This window comes from Macrobrachium rosenbergii, chromosome 31 (assembly GCF_040412425.1).
Source record: "Macrobrachium rosenbergii isolate ZJJX-2024 chromosome 31, ASM4041242v1, whole genome shotgun sequence".
In the NCBI taxonomy this organism is placed as follows: domain Eukaryota; kingdom Metazoa; phylum Arthropoda; class Malacostraca; order Decapoda; family Palaemonidae; genus Macrobrachium; species Macrobrachium rosenbergii.
Window position 1 is genome coordinate 26434902 of NC_089771.1, and position 12590 is coordinate 26447491.

The 12590-nt window shown below is 37.0% G+C and overlaps 1 protein-coding gene across 1 annotated transcript in view; it reads right to left on the reverse strand.

The window, feature by feature from the left end:
- Positions 1-10654, reverse strand: part of LOC136855446 (pleckstrin homology-like domain family B member 1) — a 317769-nt gene extending 307115 nt beyond the window's left edge. Inside the window, 1 exon segment of the mRNA XM_067132489.1 lies at positions 10385-10654. The gene's annotated coding sequence lies outside the window, so the exon portion shown is untranslated.
- Between the last annotated feature and the right edge of the window lie 1936 nt (positions 10655-12590).

The window sequence follows — 12590 nt, forward strand, 5'->3', positions numbered from 1 at the left end:
CAATGACAAAAATGGGATTAGGTCACGTAGTCTAGTGTGAAAAGAAAATTAGAGCGTTATTAAGGTGGGGGAGGGGGTTATATCTGATCACATATATTTCGGTAATAACTCACGATATATGTAGCCCCTCATCCCATTCCGAATAGATGTGTAATTACTATAAGAGACCCAACTACAGTATTTCAGGGTTTTCATTTCCGAAGACATAATACAGTTAGCTCGTGTATAGTACCGTTACAAAAACCTTTAGACTGTACGCATTTTATATGGTTGAAAAAATTTAAATACCAAACTCAAATTCTGGATTACGTTCACTACTGCTTACCAGTGTAGTCACCTCACTCTGCTCAGAATTACGACCATACACGACAAGGAAGCTCTACGTGATTTCACAAAGGATGCAGAGACTTTCCAAGTCCTTCCTCATCGTGCTTAGGCACAAAGCGACGAAAGTACGTCTTCAGACCTTGGCATGTAGCATCAACTGAAGGTCACCTGGTTGTAGAATATAGAATTTGGGCCGAAGGCCAAGCGCTGGGACCTATGTGGTCATCCAACGGTGAAACGGAAATTGACAGTAGAAAGGTTTGAAAGGTGTAACAGGAGGAAAACCTGGCATTTGCACTATGAAACAAATGTTAGGAGAGGTTTGAGGAAAGTAAGATGGAAGAAAGATAATATGAACGGAGGTACAGTAAAAGGAATGCAAGAGGTTGCAGCTAAGAGCCGAAGGAACGCTGGAGAGAACCTTAAGTAATGCCTACAGTGCACCGCATGAGGTACACTGATGGCAATAATCCCCTACGGAGGCCACCCGGTTGTATTTCAACAATTACTAATTACCAACACACTTAGGTGAAAGGAGATTTTATAAGTTATTGGATCTCATTCCAGATGAAACAAGATTTGATGCCAACTCGTCTGATAACAATTCAAAGTTGATCTTGCAAAACGCATTCAGTTCCAAAGTCGTATTCGATGTAATCACTTTCAATAACCAGTTCGAATAATGACCGCTTCCTCTTAGTGGAAAAGTCCTCGGCGAGGTAATTCAATCCTCCCGCATGGGAGAAGTCGTCGTCGTCCTCTCTCTCTCTCTCTCTCTCTCTCTCTCTCTCTCTCTCTCTCGTATTATACAATATGTATAACTAAAATGTGAACCAATTTCATTTAACTTCACTAAGCTATTTTTTAACTGCTACGCTAAGCAGTTACGTAATACTGAGATGCTAAGACGTTGTCTCACAAATTATTATAGGCTAAGCTAAATATAAATTAAAAAACAAACATTACAACCGCCTAACAATTTACAACCATAGAATGTCCAAAATATCCATTCCATCAACTTCATCTCTTGCCTGAAGAAACTAAAAGTTAAACCTGAGCAACCAACCCACCTGGAAGGCGGAATAAAGGTCATACGAAGCAGCAACTGCGGCAAGAGTAGTTGCAGTAGTAGCTGTTAAAGTTACCAAGGTAGTCACATGGCAAAAGAAACCACTAAACCTTTAGTTACGACCCCACATACAAAACCAAACCAACGGAACCAGATTCCCACGATTGTGGAACTCCCTTTCACACCAGTATCAATGGCAATCCTGTTCGAGCAGACGACTTTTACCCATAAATCATTAATGCCGGTTCCCTCTATGGGCGAATACGAGAACTACAATAGGTGCCGTTCATAACATCGCAAGGTTGCAAGAAGGCAGCTACTAGTGATGTGGCTGGACAAATTGAAATATGTTGCGAACATACTCGGATAATACTATATTATAAAGATACAGGCGTGTTTCGTGAAAAATAAGTTTGAAAGCGATTTTAACAAATGTATTTGCTAGGTTGCAGGAAGGCAACTACAAGTTAACATGGCTGGACGTGTTGAAATATGTTGCGATATATACTCGGGTAATACTATTTATAGATACTGACGTGTATCATGAAAAGGTAATATGGTTGAAAAAAATTTTAATATGAATATACTTGCCAGACTACAGGGAGCCCACTACTACTAACATGGGCAGACAAATTGAAATACGTCGTGATTATGCTTGGATAATATTATATATAAATAATGATGTGTCTCGTGAAAACTAATGTCTGAAAACAGTTTTAACATGATTAGTATACTTGCCAGGTTACACGGAAGGCAACTACAAGTTAACATGGCTGGACAAATTGAAATTTGTGAAATTTTGTCAGAAACTTCAACATTTGCAGTTAGGCTAACCTAATTATGAACTTTTTGAAAAAAAATGTAATTTAATTGGCAAAATATAAAAAAAAATATATAAGTAAAAACAAATCCTTCGGGCCAGCCCTATGAGAGCTGATAATAAACTCAGTGGTCTGGTAAAACTATTTTAATAATAATAATAATAATAATAATAATAATAATAATAATAATAATAATAATAATAATAATAATAATAATAATAATAATATACAGACACTGCTGTATATCATGGAAATTATTCTGAAAACAATTTTAACTGGAATATATTGAGAAATACTCTTGTACTTTCTGAAGACAATCGTTCTTTGAAGGTAAGGCTTATTGGTGAAAACATGACAAAGACTATAATTGCATATTAATCTACTGTTTATTGCAGCATCACTGCTTGAAACTGCACCAATTAAACCATTTTAACACAAAGCCTACAACGTTAGTTACGAGGAAGCAGCGCAATAACTTTTTAATGACCTAGTCCGGTGAACTTTTGTGTGCCTGCCGGTGGTATCTTTCAAAGAACATAGGTCACCAACCCTTGGCAAATACCACTTTCTTGAATATTCATGCAAAACGCGTTGGTCGGTGTGCGCATGCGTGTGTGTGTGTGTGAATACGACTGCTTACAGGGAAGTGCGGAGTGCGATAAAAAGTTGCAGGAATAATACAGCCCACAATGACTGGATCAAATCAAATGCAGTACATGACCTTTTCAAGAAACAAGTAGTAAAACAATTTAAGTGCACATCGTAAGTACGCGCGCACTTACGTTCAATATAACACACACACTACCCTATTTTTATAATTCCATATCGCTCGCTGCTCTTAACTTACATAAGTAATCTGATTTACGTGCGGAAGGTAAGTACTTACATAGGCTATAGTATGTTTTCTTCTGCTTGAATGATACGCGCTTGTACTGCCGTATAAACTGTTTAAATTTAAATTTAAAGGTTTTAGGTCAATGAGTAAAACAAGAGGCCGCAAGGGTATGTGCTTCTTCAAGTTATGGGGAAAAATTTACTTCTACAGGAGAAGAGTTCCAAATCTGGAAACATTTTTGGGAGAAACATTACACGTGTGAAAGGATTTTCTCGAGGATTGTTATGATCCTCTATAAACAATCCTGGAAAAATCCTATGGAAATATCCTCAGAAATCCACACAAAAATTAAATAAATAAAATTCACTCTCTTACCCAATTTTCACATTTACACAATTCACCAAATTAAGAAATGTGATCCTCTAGGACAAATCAATTTAAGCTATTTTGAGCAATGTCGTCAAAAGCTTCTGGGGACAACATTTAAAACTCGCATAGCCTGGGTGGACTGGTAGTATGCGAGGGGAGAGGGTGAGGTGAGGGGGGGGGGTTGGTAGCACCCGAGGGGGTTGTGGAGTCGACACTGGAGAGGGAAAAAGTCCAGGCGATGGCTGACAGGTCCTCTGGCTGAACTCCAAAACAACGGGAACATGCAAGCGACATATATTTGCAAGAATTAAACCGGTTTGCCTTATTTATTTATTTATTTATTTATTTATCTCTCTCTCTCTCTCTCTCTCTCTCTCTCTCTCTCTCTCTCTCTCTCTCTCTCTCTCTCTCTCGTGAGAAAAAAAAAGCTCATTAATAATACATCAAATGTTGACGAGGTTTGAAAATTAAGTGGTTTAAATTTCTCTCTCTCTCTCTCAAGATTTTAACGAATAAGAAAAAGAGAAAATACTTATTTTTATTACTTCCAGAGAGAGAGAGAGAGAGAGAGAGAGAGAGAGAGAGAAATTCCTACTGGCAATATATCAAATGTCGACAAGATTTTAAAATCCAGTCGGGCAAATCACTAAATCAACTTTAGTCAAGCCATTTACTTACAAGATGTTATTTTCAAAAACCAATTCTTAACACCGACTACTAAAAGATTTCCATCAGCATACTTTTCCTGATGTGATCGAACTCGATGTGAGTAATGTGCCCGTCTATGTCTCTTCGCCACATACATGTATAAATGGGCGTGGTATCTACTAAATGGCTGATACTTACCTGATGCTTCAAACTGTATTTTTCCACAATTCATACTCTCCTTAAACAAATTAGTTTCATAAATACACAGACACTAAATATAATGGATAGATATATATGTATATATACATATATATATATATATATATATATATATAACCTATATATATATATATATATATATATATATATATATATATATATAGATAAATAAGTAGACGTATACACACACATATAATACATATACATATATATAGATATGATAGATAGTATAGAGTGCATATGACCTTTAATCAAAAATTTCTCAAGTTCTCGATTCTATAACAGATTTGGATACTAATTCAAATTCAAGTTAGACGTGCCCAGACTCTTCCACAAAGTAAGGATTCGAACCGAGGAGGAGTTTAAGTTATACTTCCTTTACTTTCTGAGTTCGGCTTCAAGGATTTCAATGAAAAACGTAATCGAACAGACTGATGAACGACAAAGTTAAGAATTCACTTCATATTGGCAGTTGCAAGTATATACATCTAGTGAATGCGACTAGGCTATTTGATTACACACACACACACACACACATATATATATATATATATATATATATATATATATATATATATATATATATATATACAATCATTTAGATTCTAAAGATAGACCCGTATCATTACTACATAAAACTACGCTAGCCAGGGCAGCTTCGCATGCAGCCAACAGTTCGTTACCCAAGGATCCATCGTCGCCCGGAGTGCAGATTAGACACTGGCCCTTCCTGGAATCCAGTCAGTCAGTGTGGCTGGACATAACATAAACGAGTTATCGGCCAATGGCTTAATCAAAGGGCGGCCACGTCTTCGTAACATTCCTCTTCTTCCAAGGAAGTTATTGAGGTAAGGGAAATTACCCACTGATGACATCATCGTGATAAGGCTGAGTTGTTGAGGTGATCCGAGTTTTTTCCTGATATTTTTTTAGAGATTTATCAACTGGGATAATATTCTTATTATCAAAAATCACGCTTTTGATAGAGTGCTTCTTCAGGAATCGTGACCTCAAGTTTTCACGCCTGTCACTGAAGATGATACGCGTCGAACCTCAGCAAAAAGTATATCTTCATTTTTATCAGGTGCCGAACAACCATGAATTAAAACAGACTTTGATACAAGATCAACAACACCATATCACAATATCAATGCCATTTCAATTCTTCACAACGGGAATTCAACAAATACACGGAACACCCACTAAAACTTGCACGCAAAATACCGTTTACGAAGAACCATTTTTTTCAGTTGATATGGATCTATGAATAAGCTGCACATTTTGATGTTGAAAAGGCTTAAAAACAGGGGACCAAGGATAACGGGTACTCGGGAATTGGTCAAAGTATTTAGATTAAGATTCATACAAAATTTTAAAAGTTCTATAATTTTCTCAAAACTTCAAATATATAAGAGTTACTGGCAGAAAAAGCAATCTTAAGAAAGACTGAAAAAAAAAAAACTATATAAACCGAAAGTAACTGATGCAACAATCACATTCAACTCTGCTTGTGTGACGAGGGTCTTCTACCAACAGATGCACTAGAACTTAATATATTACAATTACTGACTTTGCCTCGACTGGAGTAGCCTTTGTTGAAGGGGGTTGGTGTTGAGCTGCAATGACAAACGTGGAGCTTAGGAACTTTCTATTAGTATTTTATTAAGTTACTGGTGTCGAAGCTCCATCTTCAGAAATTAAAAAAATTTAATCAAGGCCAGCGTCCACAAAATACAATTATAAAAATCTGTAGTGTCTGAACAATAACAACAAAAGTACGCTGAGTGGAGAGTTATAGTAATAAGAGCAATCTGAGACGCCAGAAGGTAATTTCTCTTAAAAAGTAACATTCCTATATCTCCCATAACACACTTAGTGCCAATGGTAAGGCCCACTTTTGGTAATTTTCTTCAATAAAATCCACACAACCATTTCAACAAAGACAAGGACAAACTGAACCCAAGTCATACCTTCCTTGCAAGCCGCAATAACACGTGGCCTGTTGCAAACTTGAAATAACTGCTGTTAAGGCTCTAAATTGGAAAGAAAAATATTACTTTAAAAAAAATGGAAAACTTCAAAATTCTTCTGAAAAACAATTTAAATGCGCCACATCACAACAAATGATTACGGTACGTCATTCAAATACCAACTTCAAAATAAAACTAGCTAAAACCATCATAAACAAATAGCCACATACTCGTAGTGTACTGTATTCTGGATGACAAAGGCTACCACAACGCATGTTAACTCGATAGGGCTAATTCCCTTACGATAAATCAGCCGAAATGACCGAAGAAACTCTCCTTCAATTGACTAAAGAAGGGTAGCAGGCTACTCTGACTACAGAAACACAACCTTTACGAACCTCTTGCATAGAGGTTCTTATACCGGTTGCGTGGTTCTGTAAGCAAGCTGGTGGTCTCTAGACCCAGGTCCCAGATGGTGACTGGTCCTAAGATGAGGGAGCTGGCTTGCTGCTTTTGAGATGAAAGAACCTCGATGATGCGGACGTGACTCCAAGGTCTAAGACATAGTTTAGAAGGCAATTGATAATGTTCGGTTTCGAGTAAAGGGCAACTAACTAATGTTTAGCCGGTTTTTTTTGGGGTTATTCGTTTAAAGATCAAGATTTGTATGGATTACAGTAAGGGGAGAGAGAGAGAGAGAGAGAGAGAGAGAGAGAGAGAGAGAGAGAGAGAGAGAGAGAGAGAGAGAGAGAGAGAGCGATTATGCCAATAGATTTAATGGACGACTTGGGTTTATAAGGAAACGGACTCCAAGGAACTGATCAGACAAATAACGGTTCCCTTGCACAAAAGTAAAGGTGATAAGTAACTGTAATACATAGGCCTATAAGAAGTCTGAATGGTTTACGTTAAAGCTTGCCAGTAAAAAAATAAATAAGTGAATAAAACTTTTCAAACACTGAAATCTTAACAATGTTTTGCAGTGATGGGAGATCTGGAACCAATGCATCTTATAGAAATGTGTTGGATTTTGCATATGCAGCCAACGACACATACGGCCATCCAGGCGTGTGTCAGCACAGAAGCAAAGAAGATACAAAACTTTCAGAAAAGAATCATCGTCTAGTACAGACATGGAGAATCTGTCACTATATAATAGGAAAAAATGGTACAGTACTAATCTTACTAATACTTCTTCAGACGAATTTAATGATGAAATTATCTACCAGTATGAAGCTTCTTAGGGTGGTAGAGACAGACATTGATACAATTTCGTTTTGGCGCTCCTCTCATAGTTGCCTACGTCCATGATACAAAAACAATGAACACTGAAGGTTCAGGGACGCTTCAGATATCTACCACTTTCAAGGACTTTTCGTTTCACCTCTCTTTTTTTCTGTCACTGTCACCCGTACTAAACACACACACACACACAGACTAACTAACTAACATTTGTATATATATTATATATATCATATATTTATACATATTTTATACATATAATAAACGTATATGGTCATACGTTTAAATTAACTAATTAAACAAATATTTAGAACATACTCCAACACTTGGTATTCCTCACTTCCGATTACAATTACCACAAGCTGAGTTCTTGAGCTCAAACTTCATTTCTGGGTAAGATTTATAAAGAAAAATAAAGAAACTAAGATGGATTTGCTACAGTAAATGACGTAATATGAGGTATGACCGAGGCACCGACTTTGCGTAGGCCTACATTAGCCCAGGATTGTACTATACTAATCCTGCATTAGCCTACGCAAATAATCTCAGAAATACAGAAAAACGTTAACAATTACGAAAATATGGGAGCCTCCTCTAAGACTACTCCAACAGGTGCGGACAACAACTGCACATGTGGCCTGGATATCCCATACCAAGTAACAAAACAAAGGAGTTGCTGTCGTGGCACGTTTATGGGGCATGTATGTTGGCCGAACCTCATATAATTAGCATATGATAATATGCGAGCGCCAAGTTCGCTTTTACTGTTATTATATAACAATCCCAGACATCAATACAGATTCACTTTCAATTTCGCTTGTCTCGTATTTCGATTACGATCTTAACAGAAATTGGAGTACACGTAAATAAGGTGGTATTTTCTACGTATGATCAGCAACAGATAACTATATGAACGGTTCGTACAATGCCAGCTATTATATCTTGAAAGTTGTATTAAACAATAAAGGAAACTGTATATATCAATGTTTACCCAGCTGCATACTAGAAGAAAAATGGTTATAAGATAGAACGGCCAACAAAGATCGATGCATAAACAGAGTAACAACACCAATCTTATTAAAAAAAAGGGGAGGCGCGCTTTTCTGATTAAAAACGATGAAGCTTCAAACTTGACCGCAGTAGATTAATATAGGCTGCATCAGTTAGCCAACTTCTGGTATCAGTATCTGAGTATAATATGCAAACCTAATTTAGCACAGACTTACAGCCTAGCTAGCCAATAATTTTCCTGAAAAAGGCTTAATGATCTGTAAATAGAAAAACACTAGAAACTGGCAAGTGTCGTAATATAACCTCTAATATTAGTTTAAGCATGTGGTTCCATGAAAAAAAATGCATGGAAGTAAAAGTGCTCAAATTTCCACACAATAAATCTGATGGACATTTATTACTATGCCTATACAGATAAAATACACAAAATATAAAAAAAAGGGGCCAGTGGCTGCAATTATCGGTACTTGCAATTAACTTTTTGTCTCACCTCTATGCACTAGTATGTACATACCCCACATTTACAGCTGTTAATTTCCTTTCGTTTTTATAAGTCCTGAGAAACATCAGCACGACTTTGACATCTTCATTACCGAAGAACGTGACGCCAATACACGACAGTCTCAAAGTAGATTGGTTCCATATCCGCCCACAGATTGAGAGTAAAGGAAAACCTACACAAAGAACAGTGATGGGGACAGAACCTCTAGGCTGGATCACTTTACAGAGAGAGAGAGAGAGAGAGAGAGAGAGAGAGAGAGAGAGAGAGAGAGAGAGAGAGAAATCTGATTTATGGTCATTAAAAAAAAACTGGTGTCGCAACATCAACATCTAGGTTATTGACGCGGGAAGGAAATTGAATAGGAACCTAAAAAAATTTATCAAAAAGGAAAATTTCGTATAAAGGAATATTTACAAACAATTCATATATCTGTAAACGCGAGCCCCACACCCCAATGGAGGACAAAATTTTTGTCTCGCATCAGTTTCACAGGAATTTTCTGTATATATGGGCCTATGGAAATTGCTCTCAAACAGAGAGCCTTCAATGTAACAACAACAAAACAACATTAGGCAAGCAACGCAAAAATCTGAAAAATGTAAACACATTAACAGCACCGCTTGTAATAAGTACCAGCTGCCAAGAGTTTGGCCGTGAAAAGCTTGAATGGACTATCTTCATTTGAAGATATTGTCAACATCGTAATACTTGCCAAAAATAAACAAAAAAAATATATAAAAAGGGGGTGAAAGACTCTTAAATCAAGGTTAAAACACTAAAGTGTCCAGGACAACAAACAGAATAAAAAATGGGGGAAATAATTTCGACTGCTGGCAAAGATAATACTGGGTAAAGACACTGAAATCAACAACGCACAACACCTTAATTAGAAAGACGAGTAATTTCATTTGTGGGCACTTTCTTTTTTAAAAGTTCGTCATGGTCCCCTTTTTCCCGCCCAATTTCCGTCTTCCCCTTTTATTCTCCCATAGGCTGGACATAATCAAATCCTCCTAAGTAGGTCTGCAAATAGGCCTATTTAATCTACTGACGTATCATTTAGGCCACAATGGCTCGTTTATGTATACGAATTCAATTCAGAGAGGGAGAATATTACAGAGAAAATACCTTAATTAAACATAAATTTCCATTATAACCTAATATGAAGCAATTGCCAAACCCTTCACTGAAAACAGGCCCAGGCCTACGAAAACATAATGACAGCCTAAGCTACGAAGAATCATTTGCGAACTGTTGATGACATCACTTTAATTACCCCGTTACCGTTTTAGAAATAAAGATAAGTTTACAATCTTAGTATATATATGCAACAAAAATAATAAACTTCAGCTTTATAATAACTTTACTTACCTTTGAAAAACCAGAAATGCTTTCAAGCTCCTTCTGACACCAAAACAATTTAAGATTCAAGTCTGGACCGAAGACTTTCATAATATTTCCCCCCAACTAAAACATTCGCACTGGTACAGAGTAATCTACTTAGGTGACATAATTTTAACAAAAACTGGAACCACCAAAAATGACAGCGTTGAAATCACTATACAAAATCAAGGCATCCGTCACAAGTTCCACGACGCTTAGCGTCACACGTCTTACTCAGATCACAGGCGGAAGAACACTGGCTGCTGGCTGACTTAGCTGAATAGCACCTAAAGCAGCAGCTGCTGCTGCTAGCAGCGCCTCCTCCTGCTGCTGCAGCCTGCACCCACGGGTCTCTTTTTCACCAGCCCCAAATGGCTGTTGCCCTAACCCCGCTATTACAACCTTCTTACCCTCTTTTTCCTACAGTACTTAACCAACGGTATGCAAATTATTCCAACAATAACAAATCAAGTGCTACGTATCCAAAAGTTTTTGCGCTTAGAACGCTCATTTGCTAGTTTCAGCGCCTCGATTCGTTTAAGCATGTCAACCTGGCTTTACATTGTTTCCGAGTTATGGATTTGGTGTCTGCCTGGATTTGAAAGTGTCCAGGTGTTTCAGAGTAGGTCTGGCTTCTGAATAGCAAGTAGCCTACAACTTTTGTCCAGTAATTAGCCGGAAAACAAGTATTGCATTATGTAGTCTAGGTTACGACTAGCACAACGAACTGTTGTCATTCTTCACCATTATCCCTCTGGCATATTTCTTTTATCAGCTCTCTTGAGCGGATGATATTTCTGTTTTTATTCAAAGAAAGGGCATGGGACAATTGCAAACCATAGAAATCCCAGATCACATTGTTCCAAGTACTACTGTATACTCTTAAGCTAGGCTGTGTTAGCTTTCCATTATACTGTAAAAGCAAAGTGGGGCATTTACCCTAAGCTTTTATACATATATCGTATCAAGTAAAGTAAAATCCAGTCACCAAGCTGTAGTTGAATAAGCAGTAAAATTGTACAGGTAGGTCTAAACATGATACTGTACTGCCGTTGTCATACGACGAGCAAAATAGTACTCGTAACAGTATCGCAAACTTCACTTGGGTTGTTTGTAACGCGTGCATATTTCCCACTTTTATTTCGAGATCAATACATCCAGTCTTAATCTATAATATTGTGCCCTCAATCTTGGAAACGTTACCTCCCAGAGGCAACGGTAACTACAGTGAGTACATCTGAACTTCTGAAGTAACACTGAATGTCTTGAACTCAATACCCTTTGATTATCTAAAGTTTGTACTGAAATCGAACTGTTTAATTTATATTTTTCTTCTGTATCGCAATGCCATTTGCTGTGCGAGTACATGCTCGAAGGTATCACTTCTGGCACTTTAACTGCCAGAGTTGGATTTTACTTATTTTTAGTTATATAGACCCAGGATTCCTTAGTTTTCAAGGTACTTGATCCGATGATTGACCACACCTTTAGAGTCGTTGATGTATTGTACGCAAATAACTTGAAAGAAACTAGTTCATCTGCCTAAAATTGGGGCCGATGTGTGCAGGAAAAATACCCTAAAGCACAGAATTCATTCCAATATACAGTCAACAGGCAGTTGGAGAGGTCATTAGCTAATCACATCTTCACAAGTTGGAGTACTGAAGTGATGTTTATTAGTATCTATAGCTTAAAACCAGTTAACAAAATTTTATGCATATAGTAAAAATATTTAAGCAACAAACCAAATTGGAATTGTTAGCTGAATATTAGCCAACCAGGGCAATTATTTCTTAAAGTAGATTTATAGAAGTGGTGTTTAAAACATTCTGATTGAAACCATGCGTTTATGTTCTGGTATTTGAACCTATACATGGTTTTTGTTTTATCAGCAGGAATGTTTACATTGCATTAAATGTGGATTGTCTATGAAGGATTTTGGCTTATGGTAATAGATTTCAAGATGTAAATAAAACAGACAAATTTAGTGCTACTCCAAAATAGACATAAATTTAGTGCTACTCCAATGCATGAAATAATTGTTCAAATTCATTGCCTCAATCAGGGCTGAACAACTGCATAGCATGGCTTACTTTTCCCCCCCAAAATTCTCCAGTTTAAAGAAAATTATTTGAAATATTGGTAAATTATTTCTTTATGTTTATTTTCATTGTTTAGCACAACATTTTATTGT